Genomic DNA, 21,296 nt, shown 5'->3' with positions numbered 1-21,296 from the left:
CTTAAAAGTTACGCTTGGTTAGAGAGGTTTTATATTTTAAATCTTTGTAAGAAGAAGAACATGAACAAGGTTATTCATTTTATGGGAGTATTTTGTTAAAAACAAATCGATTTTATTGATATATATTAATAAAGCATAAAATTCATCCAAAGTATACAATCAGTGGAATTCGATATAAACACATCGTCTTAAGTAGCGCTTACGCTGTGGTGCTTATATGGGGGAGAGGAAAAAGCACCTGCCCAACTTCCTCTGAAGTTCACTGGTTGCATCTTGTAACGTGGCTGCCGTCCAGCCACCCTTTTCAGCCACGGGTGCCACTGGCTGTTTTTTCCTGGCAGCTTCTGATTTGGTGTAACCCAGTGGAAGTTGGAACTGGCAGGTTGCTTCCGAATGAGCCACACCTGGCCTACAGCTTGTACTTCCTCACTAGATTGGCAAACTCCCTGGCTGGTAGTGATATTACGTAGCCTTTGGATTCAGCCTGTTGGTGGCGAGTGTGTGTCACGAGGAAGGTTTGTACAGGACTTTCTCTTTGTGTTTTAAGTCCTGGCTTACATTTTGATGGGAAAGTGCTTAGATGCTTTTTAGTGAGTGGTCTTATAAAACATGACACTGTCAATACCCTTTAAGAAATTGCATATGCATTTTCAAATCCACTTTATTTCTTAACTAAATAAACTTTCTTTATAGCAGTATTGTCACAAATTGTAAATGAATTAATGCCAAGACTAAAATGTAAACTTTTTGTGTAATAAACCAAGCATTTGAGAGGGGAAAAAAAGCCTAGCATTGACATTTTCGGAGGAAAAAAAATAACGTGGGTTGAAATAGCCTTAGAAGTTGGGCAGCATTTAGGGTTTCTTAACAAAGCAGATGAACCGAGGTATCTGGCACATGGAGGAAATTGTCAACTGAGACGATCTTTCAAACGTACTCAACAAATACAGAATGTGTTGCCTTAAGATGGAATCAGTCACTGAGCTACAGCAATCCTTTCCAGTACTAATCTGAGGATTTGAGATGATTATCCTTGAATGATCCAGGTGTTTCTTTAAATATTACAATTAAATTGTCACAAATAAGAGATCAGCTTTTTGTTTGGAGTCTCTTTGTCTAGAAGTAGCCATTTTTAAGAGCTTATCTCTGATCCATTGCTCTGTTCAAAGGACCCAGAGACCTGTTTTCAAAGGAAGTTTCTCCCTAATGTATAAGTCGATTACTTAGTCACCTGGATATCTTTTTTTTTTTTTTTTTGAGGGACTGGGGATTGAACCCGGGACCTTGTTTGGGAAGCTGATCTCAACCCCTGAGCCACATTGGCTCCCCTGAGTTGGTTTTTCCATTTGTTTTGCTTGTTGTTCATTTTTGTTTTTTAAGGAGGCACCGGGAACCAAACCTGGGCCCTTCCGTGTGGGAGGCGGGCACTCAACCGCTTGAGCCACATCTGCTCTCTCTCCTGAATACCTTGATTTATGTCAGGCTCAGGGTCCTTTGACTGCTGCTGGCCGTAACTATGTGGGGTCAGGTAGGAGATGCGACAATTTGTAAAATAGTTTAAGGTATAGATGGAAGGAATTGTCACAAGGAAAGGCATTTTGGTCCTTTTGAAAATAATATAGGAAGAAATCACCCTGAACTCTTTATTTATAAAGGTTGATGTTATTACCAACAACCAGAGACAATAAATAATTTTTTATTTGATAGTGTTCTGGAATATTGTCTTAATATGGAGTTTTGGTCTTTTCTGACAATGTCTTACCCAAGCCTGGAATTTTTCATGCTGTGCTTCTCTTACTGGAAACGTTAAGTGTGCAGGGACGCTTATGTGTGTGCACAGAAATGCCAAAATTAACTCTCACACTGCCAAAATTAGATCATTAGACACATTATTAGTAAATGCTCTCTATTTTGATTTTCACGTTAAGACTCATCTCTTTTGCTCTTAGAATTAATTTTATCAATGGCATAGAAAATGGTTATTTTAATACTTTTCTGCACTGTGGCATCATAGCTGTGTTTGCCCCAGGATTCTTCTCTAACGACTTTAGCCAGCTTGAATTAGCTTGATGTATCATTAATGCATACAAATGGCTTTCATTTTTGTTCATAATCTGTTCATAATGCCACGGCATTCTGCTCTTTCTAATGTTTTTAAAATGATTAAGCGGTGATGTACTTTTTGACCTACTTAACCCTCTGCAGAAGCTCTGATCAAAAGAATATGAAATGTTGCTTAACTAGGATCATTGGAAGTTATTACAACATGCAGCCCATGTTTCTCAGTTATTTTGATATTTACAAAGAGGAGAGCAATAAGGTGATAGCCTTATCTGCTCTGTTTTAGGGAAAATTAAACAGAAGGGCGGATTGCAAATTTGTCTAAAGGAAAAAATTTGATGTAAAAACTTGCAAAAGTTGGACTTTGTGAAATTTGCCAGAGAGAGAAAGAGATTGCTTTCAAAGGAGTTGAAACATGCAAATTATAAACCACCATGAATTCTCCCACCCAGGGACAGCTCCTGGTAAAGCTGGGGGATGGGAGGTGCATGCCAGCATGTTTGCAGAAATGGGTTACAGTGCATTTTAATGTTTTACCACCTGTGTTTTCACATGACTGCTTTTCTACAATGTAATTTCTAATTTTTGCATTGTGTTCCATTGAGTGAAAATAACTTTTTGGCTGCATCTACTGCTTTCTCCTCCTGTTTTATTTATCTGTTTATTCCGTTCAGCGTCCCTGCTCCACTGGGTGTCCCCTTACTTGCCTAGTGCCCTCTCAATCCTTCATTTCCTTAGGACTCCCAGCTAGAAGTGGGCTTGCTGGCCAGTGACTTGCATAAACTTAAGGCTTTTGATTCTTGTCATCAAGTAGTCTCCCCCAGACTGTTCCGATTCAAGTTTCCTCCAGCAGGCATTCTTTCCTGCGCCCAGGCCACACGGTGTATTTTCATTTTTAAAAACTTTATTGGTTTAGTAACAGGAAAAAAAAATTCCTGTCTCCTGGTTTGTTTCAGGAAGTCTCGTAGGAAGGTCATCACCAGCTACGAAGACGTCAGCCTCCGGCGCCCAACTGCTGTGTCCCGAGGTAGCAGTCCACCTCTCGGGTGGCATGAGCGGGCTGGCATATAGAGGAGGGGGCAGTCCTCGCTGCTCCTGCAGACGTGCCCTTTGGGGTGTAGCAGGCCGGCTCTCCGAGGCCGAGCACCCCAGCCTGGAGCACACAGCCCAGGGCCCCATGTGGCGCTGAAGCCTTGGGCACTGCGCTCAAGCTGTCGGCAACGGCGAGCTTCCTTGAGCTTTCATCAGTGAGATTCTAGGAATCGGTAGGTGGTTTTGCTCAACACACTGCTCCGTGTCACCTTGGAGGAAAGTACCAAAAACAAAGCGCGTTCCAGGGCAGCAAAGAGAGAAGGTCTCCTCCCAGTTCCTTGAGCCCCTGAAGAGCTCAAAAGAAGCCCTCGGACCCCACTGCTCATCCCCAGATACAGAAATCCCCGAGAAGGACAATGCCAGCCACAGTGGCTGCAGCTTTGGTCCCTGGATGCTCAACAATTTTGCCTTTTCGTTCACCCGGGATGAAGTCCTAGAATGTCTTTTAGACCAGTGTTCCCCACATCCTTAAAGGGCACCCACCTTTGGTAAACATAATAATCTTGTTTCATTATTTCACATGTGAACTGTCAAAATCTGGGAAATCCATAACACATGGGTCACTGCACCGAAAATTAGAGAATGCAAACGAAGCATGCATCTTGTTTCCATCATGTCCTTGCACGGACATCTCCAGCCTGGTGTGGTGGGGAAGGTGGTGTACCAGGGTCTCCAACTCCATGGAACCCCGAAGGTCCTACCCCATTCTCTCGTCATCACGTGCTGCCCTCAAATGGGTGGCCCCTTCATTGGGAAAGATGTGTTGTGCTCAAGCTTGTACGCCAATATGTAATTAATAAGCAATAAACAACAGTGCAGTCCAAAAGAAAGGAGAACCTAAAAAGTGTTTTTGGGGGGTTGTCAGGCTCCCTTGTGCATGATCAGCCTGAGCCGAGGGTACAGCGTGTGTCCCCCTCCCAGGCCGAGGGCTGGAATAAACGTGCTTCCCTCTTAGAGAGGCTTTTGAGCCCTTTCTCTTGTACGTGTCCATTTCTGCAGGAGGGGCTGCGGTTCGTCCCTGGCAAAACTCCAAATGCAACCACAGCGCAAGGTGAATTGTGTTTTGCCTGTGATTTTGGGGATTTCAGGAAACTCATTTAATTTTGTAGGTAAACTGTGCCACACAGTATCAATATCAGGAAATGCTCCTAGCTCTGTGCCAAGATTCTAAGATCAAATGCAAATATCCTGGGAGTGCCTGCATGTGCATTCCGTCCTTGCCAGGCCTGCAGGCTCGTGGGGGGTCAGGGCCGAGGGGCCTGGAGGCCAGACTGCTCAGCTGCAGAGGTGAAGCTGGATGGATGTTAGTTCGGGCTGTGTGTCTTGGCTGTACAGTTTTACGTTTGTTCTGTAAATGTTAAAATATACTAAAGAGCCGTTGATTACATTTCAAAAGCTGGTAGTGAACTCAAATGCTCCTTTAACTTATACTTTCTTTTAATAAAATGTAACCCATTTTAGCGTGGAGTGTTCCTGAGTTAAATGCAATACTGTAATCAATATGTTGTTGTGAAGCTGTCTAATAAAAACTCATACAGGCTATTTTCTTCATGTAACAGAATATATAGATAATAGGATTTCAGGTCCTTGACAAAGTCTCTGAGCTCTAATGAAAATGGGGGAAAACAGTATTCACATTAATGTACATAGCTTTGTAATTTAGTAACCTGTCAGGAGGGGACACTGAAATAGTTTATAAGGATTGCTCTCATTGGTCTATTTTTTCCCTTCTGCTGTCGCTGTGTAGAATACAGACGTAATAAAACTAACACACTGGTTTAAGAGACCATTTAGACCTCTAATAAGATATACTCCATAAAGTGTGTGAAGTTACTGGATCAGCAGTACACAAATGCAGAAGTAACGAAGTTTCACTTATTGGAGGGGGTGGAGAACAAAATAAAAGAGATGAAATTATAGACTCTGGGGCTAAAGAAATCCAAAGTCTTTGTTCCTTCCCTCCCTGCAGGCAACTTTATAGAAGAATACAAAAACTGGTAAAATATGTTTATTTCTTGATAGATTATAATAAATGGGTTTATTATTTAGGCTCATCATTCTGTTTTACCTAGAACCCACGAAAGGTTTTATTGGACTGGGCAGGAGCCCAGCTGCCATGTTTCTTGACTGCAACCTTGATCTAAAGGCAGGTGGAACCCAAGCCTCTGGGGGCTAGCTGGGAGCATCTGGGCTAGCAGGGAGCATCTGGGCCGAGAGGGAGACTCTGCAGGCTTGGGTGGGGCCCTGCCTCACCTCTTGAGGGGGAGCTAGAGTTTTCTTTCTGCATTCTGTCCAGCAGTTACAGAGGAGGAGACTGATTACAAGAGGAGACTAGAACTCTTGTGCAGAATGAAGGACGTTGATGATTTCCTTCAGAAGAGAGGGAGGCAGCGTTACTGAAAGCAGGAAGTACCCAGTGGCTTACAGTGACCTGAAGGATTTGGTCATTATGCGCAGATTGGCACCTGTTGCCTTCCCAGAATAGCAGAGTAGCTGGGGGCAGGTAGAGGTAAACAGAAAATTCTATTATTTTGCTCTTTTCACCTGGGTATTCCAGTTTCTTTAGGTCTTTTTCCTGTATGAGTTTTCTTCCCCTGTAAGGTAGAGGGATTGCCCTGCCATTTTCCATTTTCTTTTTACCTTTCTCTCCCACTACATGAAAGCCACTAGCCTTGTAGCATGTCAGCTCAGGAAAATTTCAGTTTCTTTATTTGTAAAATGAGAATAACTATACTTTTGATTTCTTTACCTTAAATGATAAAATATGTCAAATCACAAACTAAATATTCTACACCAACTAAGTTTCTTTTATCAGAATGCTTCCAGACTCAGCGGTTAGAATTTATAAGGAAGCAAATATAATTTGGAGATTTCTACAATCTTCAGTCCTTGGAATAATGCAAATGCAGCAGAATAGTGTGAGAAAGAAAAGCCAGGTAAAAGTGGGATGTTAAAAAGCATCTAAAGGAAAATAGCATTGCCTGTAAGAGTTGGTTTTTTGGGGGCCAAAAAAGTTTATTTCCAGCCTCTGAATATAATGAATATAATGAAACCCAGAAAATAAGAGGGAAATCCATGTGGGTGGACTGCTCCCCCAAGTTTGAGATATTTCCGTTGAATTCAGTAAGCATCTATTGCGTTAAACCAGGTCCAGGTGGGTCCACGGGGCCTTCAGAAAGTGAGTGTGACTTACAGCTAGGTTTTGCACAACTGCGGCTGGGATGGGCACTCCCGGCTTGTCTGCACAGCCTCTTCTCCTGAGGGGGGTGAGGGGGCACGTTGGCCGGTGGACGAGGCTCCTTTCAGCCAGAGCCCATCATCCTGGTTGCTGGAGCTCCGCAGTGATTTTCCTCCAGGGGTGGGCTGGGGGAAGTCTGCCACGAAGACCCAGTTCAGAATCTGCGCACGGACTGGCCGTGTGTCCCGGGGCTGCTCTGACAAATGACCACAAACTTGGTGGCTTGCAATCCGGAGCTGGGTCGCCTCGCAGCGCTGACTGCCAGAACCCCAAAGCCAGGTTATCAGGGGAGAGCCCCTTCCTCGCCCCTGCCAGCTTCCAGCTTGCAGGCCATCGTGGCGCTCCTTGGCTTGAGCTGCGTCCCTTCGGTCACTGCGCCCTCCCTCCCCGTGACTGTCGTGGCCTCCGCCCCTCCTCTTGGAAGGACGCCAGTCACGCCGGGGTGAGCCCCCTTCCTACTTCAGCGTGGCCTCGTGTGAACTGAGGTCCACCTGCAGTGATCCCGTTTCCAAATAAGCCACATGCACGGGTCCGGGGTAGGACACTGGCAGCCCAGAACACAGACCTCTGCAAACACCCACATGCGTCACGCAATCCAGAAGAAAGGTGATGGACCGAAAATTACCATGAAATCAGCCAGATCAGAAATCGGTAGCCAGTGGAGCTTTTCTGGGCCATTGTGCTTTCCCGGGTGTTTTCCCCGCTCTGGGCACTTTGTGCATGCCTCCCATAGCTCCCGCCACGCTGTCCTGACCCCGCGGCCTCGGAGGCCCTGGCGTGTCTCGCGCTGTCTGCAAGGGCCCAGCCCAGAGCCTGCTGGGACCAGCTGGAAACACAGATGCCAGGTAGGAATCCTGGCCCCCCTGCACACACACTCGGCTCGGTCCCTTCAGCCGTGGAAAACCAGGACTGCGCCGTGGGCCGCCGAGCGCGGCCGCCTGGGCTTTTCTGCCCCGGGTTTCCTTTGTCCTCTTAGTGCAAGGCTTGCAGTATCTTTTCCCCTTTGCGGAAAATTGTTTGCATTGGTCTTGCTACTAAATGATAGAAACCGTTAAGAGTTGTGCAAGAGGGATTGTGACACATGTCATGCCCCCTTTGTTCCCTGCCTCTTCTTTTTGGCCCGCTGGTTCCCCAAATGGGTAGTAAATGACGCAAACAGGTGGGCCAGGTCACGCTGTTGTGTAATAATGGGAACAGAAGGCCCTTGAAGAAATGAAATGGTATCCAAAGGACAGCCTTTCAGCCAACCCACCTGTAGTTAATTATTGTAATCTTTGATAAGAGGTGGGGCTGCCAAAGCCAATCAAGTGAATCAGCGAGCGCCAGGCGCTGCCCGTCACCTTTCAGCTGATGCTTGGGGATGCGGGTTAGCTGTGCTGGGAGGTGGAGGAATGCCCCCTCGGCCGCAAAAGAGTATTGGGTCCTTTGCATGGATTTGTGTTTTTCAGAGTTGTGCTTCGTGCCCATTTTCTATTAAATCATACATTTATCTGTGGACAGGTGCTCTATTGACATTTTAAAACACATGTCTATATTTTTTCTGAGAAAATTGCATGTTTGTGAAAATACAGAAAACTATCAAGGAACTAATAAAAGTCACGTGTGATCCCTACTTGCCAGTGAAAAGCAGCATTTTGCCACCTGTCCATTTAGTCAATAGGCAAGACTTTTAAAGCAAAACTGGACTTCACTCGGTATTTTTTAAAATAACCTGATTAAAAGGACGATATATACTCTGTTGTTCTTATACCCTATGCTTTATTGATTTCATAGCATCCTCTCTAAACTGGACCTGCCCGCCATTTACTTAATCTTGGGGACAGGGTGCATCCTGTAGACATTTTTGGGTGCCTACTGAATATCAAAAGTACCCCCTCCTGGAGGGACCGCAAAGCCTCGTGGCTCAGCTTCTGGCAGCCGCTTGGGGTCTTAGCATTTAGATGAGGTCCAGTCAGCTAGAAAGTCCTGGGCCTGGCCAGGGTGTCTGGGGGCCTGGCCGGGGAAGAGCTCGGGATGGGTGGCCGAGCCCCTGCTGTGCAGATGGGACGCTGGACCATCCTGGTCACCAGGGGAACTGCATGGCAGTGATCTGGCGTCCAGGTAGACTTGTCCCTAAGGATAGAGAAGTCAGCGTCAGTTGTCAGAAGACAGAGTCCATCTCCTTGAGAAGTAGATGTTTCATTGACAGTAAGTCAATATTAACTACACATGGTCACAACAATTACGAAGAATTGGTAGGCTCTTTTTGGCTTCTTTTTTTTTTTTCCTGGCAAGTTACCAGAGCTAAGACAGATTTTATAAAGATCTATTTCCTAAATCCCATTTATTAATTAGCCAAGAATGAAACCTCCTTAAATGTAAAACTTAAATGAAATAGAACATGCAGTAGAACACTAAGAAGAATTTCCTTAAAACTACTTAGAAAAACTGTTGGAATTAGGAAAAAGCACCTCTGGTGGGTCATCCCAGCGAATGGGAGGGCGATGAGTCTGGAAGGCACGATTCCAGAGCTGCAGAACTGCCTGCTCCGTAGCGAGAGGTGGGGCTCTAGGCTGAAAAATGCACACCACGCCCTAATGCTGCAACCTGCACATGGTGCCTTATGCGGCAAAATAAATAAATCTTGGCCCATGGGATAGTTAAGGATCTTGGGATGGGGAGATCATCCTGGATTATCCAGGAGGGCCCCAAATCCAGTGACAAGTGTCCTAAGAGGGAGACAATGAGAGGAGATCCAGGCACACACGGGACGGGGCGAGGAGAAGGCAGAGCAGAGAGCACTGGAGAGGCCAGCTCTCAGGCTGGAGCTGGTCCCAGGAAATGCCTGCAGCCCCAGGAGGCTGGGAAAGGCAAGGGATGTTCTCCCTCCGAGCCTCAGCAGAAGCTGTGCCCTGCACCCTGGTTTTAGCCCCGTGGTACTGCTTTGGGTGGGTGTGCTCCAAAAAAATGGGAGAGAGCCTGTGGTCATTTGTCACCACAGCCACAGGAAAGGAGGGGTGACTTGGGGAGGCGGGAAGGGACTCGTCGCTAAGCAGGGCTGTGCAGAGCAGGTGCGGAGGTGGCGAGGCAGCCCCTGAGAGCGTGCGGCTGCTCAGGGCTCGTGGGTGCTCAGCTTCCCCCGCACGTGCCGGCCTGGATGGCAGGAGCAGCGCCGGGAAGGGACCAGCAGTGGGCTTCCAAGTGGCGTTCAGGGCAAGGCGACAAGGGGTCTCCACCACTGGGGTGACTGGCCAGGGGTCCGGTCCTTGCAGAGGAGGGAAGGGAATCTGGAGGGGTGAGAGCCCAGGAAGCTCCACAGAGGGAGGGCCGAGGGCAGCTGGCTGCTGGACGGTGAGTCACGCCGCCTCACCTCGATTCACCACGTGGAACTTGAGGTCTCCTCCTCTTACTTCCCACCCAAGGCGCCTTCCCATCACTCCCCTGCTCTCACCAGGTTCTCCGTGACCTTCCCTAAGCCCCGTGGCCACCTTGGGTCCTCCTCTCACCCTCTCCCCTGCAGCGGCTACCATTGACCCTGAAACGTGCTCTCCCCTCGGCCGCCGTGACGCCGTGGCCTCCCGGCTTGGTTTTGTTTCAGATCCCAGTGGAGTTGCTCTCCCTCTTCTGTGGAATTCTCCTCTGCTCAGCTCTTGGATGATGGATTTGTTGAGTCCTGGGCCACCACGTCCTCTCCTTCTCGGGCCTCTGTCTCGGGGTCACGGACTCCAAATCCACGTCATTGATCCCGTAGGTGTCTTTTACGTGCAGGACCCTGCACAGGGGGCTTCTGCCTTGCAGCCACAAGACCACACTGGCCTCCTTGCCTGGCTGAGGTCCTCTCGTGGCCAGCGCTTAGTGGCGCGTGTGTAAGAGTATCCAGTCTTGTCAGCAGCCCGGAGGCGACACTCAAAGCACTTACCCCCGTCTGTGTGGGCGCTGGCCAGCTAGGATAGGGACTGGCCCTGAAGGACACATTCAGCGTTGACAGAGCCTGGCAGCTGGATACCTAAACCCCCAAACTTCTCAAAAATGGGAAAAGCACGTGAGAAAGAGCCTGGCTGATTTGGGGTGTTTTGCAAGACGATTGGAGAAATGTCTGACTATAAGGCTAGAAATTGTAACATTTTCTCTTTTTAGCTTCGTTACGGTTCGTGTTTAACTAATTTATGAATCTATATTGAATACTTCAAAATTTGGCCATTCTTCCCTCCCACGTTCTGAATTTGTCCATAATCCTAGTCCATTTATGACAAAATAAGAGAATCTACATGTATGAGTTGAGACAATTATTGTCAGAACCTGAGTCAGTCACAGCGTGTGGTCTATTTCCTGTAAGATGACAACAGACAACTGAGTTTCCTCTGCACCAGACATCATTTAACCATGACATTCAGTATTCCAAACCCACAAGTTCCTATAGGAAGTGTTCCTTACCGTGCCCCTCGCACATGTATGGGAAAGAAGTTGTAAAGAAACAAAGAAACTTGCCCAAAGTCACGTAGATAGTAAGTAAAACAGCCAGTCCCAGGAGGTACTGTATATTGTACTCGACTGTTCAGTTTTTCTACCTGTGTCGGAGTGTGACGAGCAGTGAAACACATTCACCAGAGGTTTCAGAAACCAACGCAAAACGCAGGTCGCATCACTTTACTATTCTAGTAAGAATACAGTTGAAGGAAATGAAAAAATCCCAAAGCCCAGACGTTCTTGTCGCCGCTGAGCCCGTTGCTAACGGCACGGACACCCTGGGAGACCGTTTCCCTTGACGAACTTCCTGGTTGATTCCGGAGCCAGTAGCTACTCACCACCTGCCACACGCATTCAGAGAGGTAATCTGAGATGGCGCTGAGTCAGCGGCTGAGAAACCGAATCTGCCGCTCACTCTCCCTCCTGTCACGGTCTCCCCAAATCGGCGTGGATTTGGGCGTGACAAGCAGGCCGTGGTGAAAATAGGAGTCAGGAGTCAAAGTCTTCGCCTGAAAATTGCTGATGGTGGAATGTGGCTGGAGGGTGGAGAAAGGTGGCATTTAAAATGGAAATCAAGCTAATGCTCTGAAGACAGACCTGCCTAAGTATAGTAATTAAAGCCGTCGTCAAGCCGCTCCCAACTATGGAGCTGCAGCAGGCTGCCGTTATCTTCACGGCTGTACCTGGATTCCAATCAGATTCCAAATGAACTGATTTTGGGTGTTCCCGTGAAGTCTGAGTAGAAAACAGATGCAGTCCTCAAATAATTACTGACGGTTCTTCATCCCACTGAAGAGAATTAAGTTGAGAGAGGCGTCCTGAAGGGCTGAGGCAGCGTTCGCTGGCCTCACAGGGCGGCGGGCGCCTCCGGGAGGGGCTGTGAGCTCGGCGTGGAAAGCTCCAGAAGGCGCCCCCCCCACCTCCCAGCCCCGCCCCCCGCCTTGTGAATTCTGGGAAAGAGGAGAAGCGCAGGTTGTCATTTTTCTTCCTTCATTGGAAGGCCCCCGGGTAGGATGCGCAGACAAGGGGGGCCAGCGCCGCCGGCACCCCGTGACCCCCGGCCCCGTGGGTTGTCTGGAGGTGAGCGGTGACCCGCCTGTGTCACCCGAGAGGGACTTGCCGGGCGGCGGCCCTCAGCGTGGCCCCTGATGGCTGAGGGAACGACCTGAGAGCATGTAGGAGGCGAGGAAGCCGCCCCGCTGAGGCACAGGTCCTGAGCCGCTCCTTCTACCCAAACAGCAACGACGTCCTCCGTGTCTTTCCCAGGACGGGGTGAGACCCCGGCGAAAGTTAATAGGAACGCGCTGTCCCCTGTTACCTTCAGCCTGGTCTCCCCACCTGGTGGGAGAACACCTGTTAATTTAGGGCCACTGACAACCGTCCTGGTGCTGCTTCTCCCACAAGCCTGACGGGTTCCCCCGACAGTCCTGGTTGTATTCCCGCAGAGTGGTTAATTGTTCTCTGCTTTCCCGAGTTTTCTCGGGGGATTTGGGGAGACGAAGGAGCCTTTACTATCTTAAATTCTTTGTACGTGCCATTAACCAAGATAACCGTTTCCTGGGGAAATTTCGAAGGTAAGAAAACTGCAGTGGCTCTCCATTTGCTGTTTACTTGGCTTGAAGTGGGTATTGGGAATTCATGATGAGATTTTTTTTCAAGGAGGTGTTGTCATACAGCGTTGACCAGAACATTTAATTTGGAGACTGCCTGTGGACTCCTTTTAAGCTTTCAAGTGCCGTGCACCTGGGCTTGCCTGGTACGTACCTGGGCTTGCCTGGCGCCTACCTGGGCTTGCCTGGCACATACCTGGACTTGCCCGGCACATATCTGGGCCTGCCTGGTGCATACCTGGGCTTGCCCGGCACATATCTGGGCCTGCCTGGTGCATACCTGGGCTTGCCTGGCTTGTACCTGGGCCTGCCTGGTACATGCCTGGACTTACCTGGCGCGTACCTGGGCCTGCTTGCTGTGTACCTGGACTTGCCCGGCATGTATTTGGGCCTGCCTGGTGCATACCTGGGCTTGCCTGGCACGTACCTGGGCCTGCCTGCTGTGTACCTGGGCTTGCCTGGCATGTACCTGGGCTCCCCTGGCACCTACCTGGGCTTGTCTAGAATGTACCTGGGCTTGCCTGGCGCTTACCTGGGTCTGTCTGCCATGTACCTGGGCCTGCCTGGCGCATACCTGGACTTAACCTGGCGCATACCTGGGCCTGTCTGGCACATACCTGGGCTTACTGGTGTGTACCTGGGCACTCCTGCCCATTGATGTTTTTCCTACGGTGCTTTCCTGGTTTCAGAGAGCAGTGCGGGCACAGACGGCATACAGCTGCGCAGCTTGAGTTTTGTTTTGAGTCAGGCTGCATGTGAGGCCCTCTTAGGAAGTGATTGTATGTCCCTGAGCTCTGCGAGGGCACGTCTGTTTCCCAGTTGCAGTTGCAGTGCTTGGTGTCCAGTGTATGCTCCCTCAGTATTGGTTTCATCGATAGGCGATGGAGGAGGAGGGGTCGGGTCCTCAGGCCTGGCGTTGAGGGGTGTTGATTTGCAAACATTGTTCAGCCGTGGTGCTGGGAAGCTCAGACCCCCTGGCTGCTCACGGAGAACGTTTGACCACCACCCAACTCCTCCGTCCCCACAGGTCCACCTGACCCCACCCAACCCCTCCGTCCCTGCGGGTCCACCTGACACCACCCAACCCCTCCGTCCCCGCGGGTCCACCTGACACCACCCAACCCCTCCGTCCCCGTTGGTCCACCTGACCGCCACCCAACCCCTCCGTCCCCGTGGGTCCACCTGACACCACCCAACCCCTCCGTCCCCGTGGGTCCACCTGACCCCACCCAACCCCTCCGTCCCCACGGGTCCACCTGGCCACCACCCAACCCCTCTGTCCCTGTGGGTCCATCTGACTGCCACCCAACCCTCTGTCCCCATGGGTCCATCTGACCGTCACCCAACCCTTCTGTCCCTGAGGTCCATCTGACTGCCATCCAACCCCTCTGTCCCTGTGGGTCCTCCTTTGAATCTCTGCGTCCAGGGCTGCCTTCCATGCTCCTGCCGGGAACATAGCTCAGAAGTGGCTCTTTCCTGCTCAGAAGCCGTCGCTGGCTCCCACACACCCACCCCAGTGGGTCCCTGACCTGTCTTTGGCTGTGGACACTTCTCATGAAGCTCCTAAGCTGAAGGCCAAGGCAGGGAGGGGGCCTGGTGCTGGCCGCCCACGGCAGTGCCTCTGCCAGGCTTTCTGCAGCTCTCCCTGCAGAGCCTCCTGGACCGGGCACAGTGGGGGGCTCCGGGGGCCCAGCAGGAGACCCCAGGGAGAGAGACGCAGGGGCTCCCTCAGGCTTGACCAGCACCAGCCTCCTGTCCTCCCTCCGTGTTCCTTGTGCTCCAGACCCCTTATGCCTTCCCTGGGGCTGTGGTGCCCACTCCACTGGGCAGAGCCCTGCCAGCCCTGCGGACGTCAGCTCCCGACTCCTGCCCCATTCCTGGCACCTCTGGGCCCTCCCAGCTCTCCCTTGGCCCTGAGCTCTGCCTTCTCTGCTGAACCAGGAGCGACTTGGAAGCCAGAAGAAACTGGGCCGTGCCCTTCCTCATGTCCACTCTGCCAGGCTCGGTGCCCGGCCCTCAATGGGTTCCCGGCCCAGTGCTACATGAACACGTGCTCGGCTGAGGACGGCCGAGTCCTGCAGAGGAGAGACAGGATAGAAGGGGAGGCCTGAGCCCCTCCACGCCAGAGAGACGCAGCGAGCCCCCGTGGGGCAGCTATGGGCATGAGGAGTCCTCGCAGGCGGTCGCCCTCTCCGCGCCGCCGGTGGGCAGCCTCGCTTCCGTCTTTGAGGACAAGTAGACACCGATGTTCCCCACAGGAGCCCCCGTGTTTCCCACCGCAGCCGTTCCGTGGCGCCCCGAATGGGTCGTGCCCGCTCTGCCTTCTGCTGGAGTGGAGGGAGGTCCCCCCCACTGCGCCCGCCACAGGTCCCGTCCCGCAGCGCATCCCCGCGCACGCCCAAGCCTCTCCCATCTCACATGCACGCCCTCTCCGTAAAATCTGCCAGCGATGTGCTTACGTGGGAAGATGTCTTTATTTCGTCTTCACGTTCAGGGGCTAAAGGGAAACGTCTGCGAGTTAATTGGCTCGGCTCACAAATCAGCCGCAGCCGCCGGGGCAGGACGCGGGCACCGGCCGGCTCCAGGTGGCGGCCTTCTAGGTGCACACACGGTATCGGTTGGATTTTGCCGTGTGTTTGGAAATGTTCGCCCTGAAATGCGTGGGTGGGGGAGGGGGCTCCCGGCAGTGGCCCCGACGCGCCGCCCTCCCTTCCTCCCTGCCCTCGCCCAGGCCGGCTCGTCCACCTCGTGTTAGACGGAGCGCTCAGGTTTCCGCCCGCCTGGGAGGGCCCTTCTCCAGTGGGGCAGCCCCTCGAGCTCAGCAGCCCTGGGCACCTGCGGTCCCCGGGGGTCTGGCAGCCCGGCTGTCCCGTCGCCCAGGTGTCCGCTCCTGTCCTTCCCTCCCTGGCCACTTGCTGGCCCGAGTCTGTTAAATTTTTTTTTTTTTAAGATTTCTTTACTTTTTATTTTATTTTATTTGTTTCTCTCCCCCCTGTTGTCTGTTCTCTGTGTCCATTTGCTGTGTCTTCTTCTGTGTCCACTCATGTTCTTGTCAGCAGCACTGGGAATCGTGTCTTTCTTTGTTGCGTCATCTTGCTGTGTCAGCTCTCTGTGTGTGCTGAGCCACTCCTGGGCAGGCTGCGCTTTTTTTGTGCGGGGCGACTCTCTGTACGGGTCGCACTCCTTATGCGTGGGGCCCCCTATGCAGGGGACACCCCTTTGTAGCACGGCACTCCTTGCGCGCATCAGCACTGCGCATGGGCCAGCTCCACACAGGTCAGGAGGCCTGGGGTCTGAACCCTGAACCTCCCATGTGGTAGGCGGACGCTCTGTCCATTGAGTCAAATCCGCTTCCCTGGGTCTGTTGATTTTCCTCCCCCCTCCTCAGGTCCACGGGCCCTCGCTCTGCGGCCCCTGCACGGGCCTCAGTCAGCCGCCCTCCCCTTCTGCTCTTAGGTGTGCTTCTCCCAGCACAGCCAGTGGGCCTGAGTTTTAAGTTCAGATCTGCCCAGGGCGGGACCCAGCCTGCGCGTGAGCGGTGGCAGTGGCCCCGATTCCTTTCTCCCGGCTTCGTGCGCTCCCCCTTCCCCTAAACCACTGACCGCCTTTTCATCCCTGAGGCCCCAGCTCCTCCCCTCCCAGGTTTTCTGCCAGCCCCCTCGGCGTGCAGCCGGGTGGCCCGCAGCCCTCACCTGGCCAAGGGGGTCCTCGCGGTGCAGCCGTGGGTCGGTGGTTGGTGCCGTGTGCTCGGAGCAGGCGCCGGTACGTGCCCTTTAGCTGGGGCCCCCGCTTCACCGTCAGCTCCCCCCGAGCCGGTCCTCGCCAAGCTGCGCCCCCAGCCCCTGCGTCCTCTCCGTCCTCGTCATCTCCGGCCCCATGGTCGTCATCGCCGCGGTTCCACAGCTGGCCTTCCTCACCACCAGCCTCCGAGGAACAGCCTACAGATGGGGAAACTGAGGCACAGGGAAGTTAGCTAACCTGCCAGAGGACCCGAGCTGCTCTGGAAATCCAGGCAGGGGGCCTGGGGTCCTTGCTCTCCACCTCTTCGCTTATTCAAGAAGGAAGTAGGTCCCAAAATTCAGAATGGAGGGGAGCGGGTGCATGAGGTCCCGGGTTCAGTTCCTAAAAAAATCAGAATGGAATAGTTAAAGAAGGGCTCAGTACTGAGGGAAATAGTCAGTATAGGAAAAGGAAAATCCTAACAGAAAGCGATGAATTTTTAATAACAGCTTCACTGGGCTATGGTTCAGCCTTTGAATTATTTGTTTTTGAATTCCGTTTGTTTTGGGCATGGCTTTTCGCCTCAGCTTCTCTTGGGTATCTGTAATCTGAAAACAATTGGCAATTAATAGAGTTTACATTTTCCTCCCACAGGAAGCAAATATTTCTCACCACAGCGTATTCCCTCGAAACTCTTTAGGTAGCGCATCTGGCCACTGTGGGATGTGCTGCGGTTCTCTTAAATATTTTCAAGCCCTTCTAGGTGGCAGGAGACCCCCCAACTGCCGGGGGAAGTGCGGCTCACGACAGCAGCAGCCACTAGATGGCAGTGCTGCCACGGCTACCAAAACCAGCGGGCCCTCGTTCCAAGCATTCTGTGCTACTAGGTTCCCTTTAGATGAAGTAATCAGTAACCTATAGGCTCTGCGGCCCGAAGATGGTAGCAAGTTAATGTGCTACATCAATTTTAATTTGAAAGATACAGTTAATTAAATCAGGCATAAAGTAGATGGGATAGAAAGCCGGAAGCTCAAGGCTGAAGCCTGGGCAGCTCCGAAGCTGCACAGCCAGAAGCATCTTGCAGCGGCTTTGTTAACGGGGCACTGAAATACAAGACACGCTCTGCTCATCCACTGTACTTCTGAGTGTAAAATTGGACAAAGTTTGTACATTCTGGGAAAATGCCTAAATATTTCATTAAAGGATTGGCCTGCACTATCTCCTTAGGAAAAAAATTGATAAAGCTGCTCATGAGCGGCTCAAAGTAATGGGATCAACACATTAGCATGAAAAGGTGCCCCTAAAAGAGAAGGTAGCAGGTTCCTACAGGGGTTGTCCCTCCCACCTCCCTCATGTCCCCCCGTTGCTGCCATCTCTTGATACAGTTTTGCCCAATTTTATTTCAAGATGATATATATTTTTTTACAGCCTCAAAAAATAAGTTGAGGAATTTAGCTTAAAAAAAATTAATAGCTACAGGTAACCGCAAAAGATATTATTGGCAGATGCAGCAAAAATATATTTCCACAGAAAATTGGATTTTGCACATAAAACTTAGTAATACTAATAAAGACAGGTCATTACCAGGTTTAAGCCAAATAAGCAGACTCAAAGAGATCTGCTGTCAGTGTGGTTCTCGGTGTTTTTTCTTTTTTTAAGACGTGTAAATCAGCTTTAGTGTAGCAAGTGCACCTCAGATTTGCTCAAATCATTCCTGCCCCTTGCGACAGTGGGTACAGTTGCTTTTGCAGAGTAATTTACAGCCTCGTGGCAGGGTGTGTCGATATTTAAGCTGTGCAGTGGTGTGGCTAGTGAGAAAGAGAAGAGCTTTATCGTCCTCGATGATTGATAAGATTACTTCCCAGGCATTAATTGAAATCTGAGGGCTCACAGCTGTGTGTTTTTTAAGTTAGGAGGGGGGAAAAGAATTCAAGGAAAGAAAACTTTTGGATTTGCTTCCTAACATTGTGAAGCTGGTTTCCCTGCTGGCATTTTAGTTGGTGGTAGAAGCCATCGATACTTACCAGGGCCTGAGTAATTACACAGAGAAAATTACAGTATTGCTCTGCAGCCTCCTCCTGGTAGGTGGCTGTAAGTGTGAAAAAAATACTGGGTTTTTTTTTTTTTTGTAATGGCCTTAAAATTTTACACGTATAATAATAAAATTCTCTATGGCTACTCTTTGCTAAATATTCTCCAGACTATTATTTAAGGCACTAAAAAAAAAAAAACCAAAATAATAATGGTCGAGGCAAACCTGTGATATTACTCATTGTCTTAAAATTTCAGCAGCCCGTGTTTAATCTGGCTACGTCTGAGGTAATCTCCCAGCCCTTTTCCTACCTGTCATTTTTAAAATGTACCATTCTTGTCGAAGCTCAGTCTTGTGAAAATGTCTAAATTTTCCCATTAAGTGCTTAAAAAGTAATAAAACTAAAGTCATTAGACTTCACTCATCAGAGCTATATCAAGAGAAAGATCCTTCGGCGCAATAAATCTGATCAAGGGTCCAACATTCATATCCCTCGGATTCATTCCCTGGAAATGGACGTTTGAAGGTAAATTGCTTAAGTAGGGCAGTTTAAATTTTTAATACAATCTTATTGTAACTGTTAGCACATGATTAAAGTGCAAAGGGGCTTTATATGTTTTGTAAGATTTATAATAAACGCTCCATGATGCCTTTCTGTGCTGAATTATGGCTGTTATGACAGTTAAATGCTGGCAAAGGCCAGGAAGGCACAAATGGAGAGTTTAGTCTTTATTGAAGGCTAAATCGTGCTTCCTGAGTTCAGACATTTTTCCCACTGGACACCTGTTCATTTCTGCCTTAACAGTCTCCTGGGTACCTGGGACCTGCAGTAAGCTCAGAAGCCTCCAGCGCCCTTGCTCTGATGTTAAGCTTTTGGAAGTCCGGGGGCCGAGCCACTCCTCAGACACCTGAAGCTGCTTTTTTTTTTTTTTTTTTTTAAACCCAAGTAGCAAATAACCCTGTCCATGTCCAAGTGGCATTTTCAGGAGATAAACCAGTCTCCTTGCAGTTGTGTTTCTCATAGGGTGCCTCCCGTGTCTGGAGCTTCCAGCTATACCTTTGGGGGAACCCAGGAGACTTAAAGCCACTCCCCCGTTGTGGCAGCTGTGACACCCCCCTTTCTAGACCCCGTGGCGCAGTGAGAGTCCTGGCTCTGTCCTCTTTGGGTGAGGTTGTTTGTGGATTTGTTGGGTACAAGTAGCTCTTCCTTGAGGGCCAGGTGCATCCCCCAGGGGGGCACAGGTGGGACTGGGCCAGGTACCCTCCCCGAGAGGGTGCACGCCAAGGGGCAGAGGAGGCTCAGCATTGCCTACTGCTCGGAGACCTTGGATTCCAGGCCATGCCGAGTGGGTTTTGAAGGCTAGTTTTGGCTGTTATATTCTTAATTGTGTCCCTTGCCCCATTTTCTTTTAAATTTTTGCCTATTAAAAAAGTTTTATAAAAAAAGCAAATCGATTTATTATCCTTCCTCATTTATATTTTATATACATACGTACATATATATATATATCAAGGAAGGAAATAAATACCCAGTTTTTTGTAAATTTTGTTTAAAAATGCCACCACTTAGCATATTCAATTTCCTGACCGTGTGATTTGTTCTTTGTTTCTTATCCACGTACATATTTTGAGTGTCTCCAGTGAAGAGAAAGAGTTTCTTTTGAATTACTTTCTCTCTTCTTGAGATTTGTACTAATGATTTTATTTGAGTTAGCACAAATTCGAGTTCTTTTTATTTACCCATGGTTTTTTCCCCTTCAAAATGAATTCCCAAAAGCTTCACTAGAAATGCTTATGTATAAACATACATGTTGTCAGTAGATAAAATGTTACGTGTAGAAATCCAGACCTGAGAACAAAAATCTTTGGCCAACTTGATGAAAGTCAATCAGTTATTCCTTCTTTCCCTTTAAGTGTAGTAACAGTACAACTTGCTTAATCGTCACAAACCTCGTCACGTGTTGGAGGTGAAGTGTGCTTTGCGCTTGGGTTTTTAAGAGCAGCTATGCAACCTGCTGCCCTAGCAGGGGCATTGTGCGAGAGGCAGCCATATTCAGCGCTCACTGCAATGAAGTGGATGATTGCGACTTTTCCATTTTTTAAAGCTTTTACACTATTTAAACTATTAAGATAAAAACAGCCTCTCCTTATGAGTTCTCTGTGCGTGTATGTGTAGGTTGTGGCATGCAAGCATCTTGTCACTAATTCTATGATGTGCTTCAGAAGGGCCCACCATGTGTTTTTTTTTAAATGCCGTTATTTTTCTTGGTGAGTTCAAACCATGATGACATCTCTCAGTTTTTTGTTAATAAGGGATATTTTCTTAGGGTGGATTAAAGCAAGACTTTTGAGTCAAGAAGAGAGGGTTTTGAACTTATAGTCTGCAGAGTCTCTGACCTTATATATATTTGTCGGCTAACACTTATATATGCTCCTGGACAAAAAACGTAGGCATAGTTTCAATGTTGTAAAAGTGTGAGCAGCTTGTTCCTTTCTCATCCTTGGCAGGACCAGACAAGTTAAAATTGAAAATTAGGTGGTATTTCCCTTGTGGTGCAAACTAACCAGATTCTCATAGGGTCCTTTTGAGAAGGCAGCGAAGAAGCATTGTGCTTGGGAAGAAAAGAAGACTTTTAAATGACCCTCTAAATTTGATTCTGGTGTTTTGGTATGTCAGTGATGATGTTAGTTTAAAACTGGTGATTATGGAGTTCTCTAAAAAACATTACACTGAGTGAAAAAAAGACATACGCGAAAGAGTACAATCTGTATGCTTCCATTGATATGAAGTTCTACAAGAGGCAAAACTAATCTGTAAAGAAAAAAATTAGAGGAGTGGTTGCCAGGCAGGGGGATGGGGAGTTGACAGAGGAGCATCGAGGAACTTTCCAGCAGGGTGGACGTGCTCTCGGTCTTCATAGTAGTTTGGGTCACATGGCATTTATCAAACTCATGAAACAGGACTACTAAGCTTTGTCCATTTCACATGTGCGTGCTTTCTCTCAAAAAAGCACCTCCAGAGGGGTCAGATTCAGGGCCTTTCAGCAACAGTGAAGCAAGATGGCAGCCACCATGAGCCCAAGAGTCAAAGTCTCTC

The 21,296-nt window shown here is 49.3% G+C and overlaps 1 protein-coding gene across 3 annotated transcripts in view; it reads left to right on the top strand.

Moving 5' to 3' along the window:
- The window catches only part of AGAP1 (ArfGAP with GTPase domain, ankyrin repeat and PH domain 1), a 617,334-nt gene that overhangs the window by 253,201 nt on the left and 342,837 nt on the right, over positions 1–21,296 (top strand). The window lies entirely within an intron of this gene.

Source organism: Dasypus novemcinctus, chromosome 7 (assembly GCF_030445035.2).
Source record: "Dasypus novemcinctus isolate mDasNov1 chromosome 7, mDasNov1.1.hap2, whole genome shotgun sequence".
Lineage (NCBI taxonomy): Eukaryota > Metazoa > Chordata > Mammalia > Cingulata > Dasypodidae > Dasypus > Dasypus novemcinctus.
Note: the sequence above shows the minus strand (reverse complement) of the source record. Positions and strands in the feature narration are given on the sequence as shown.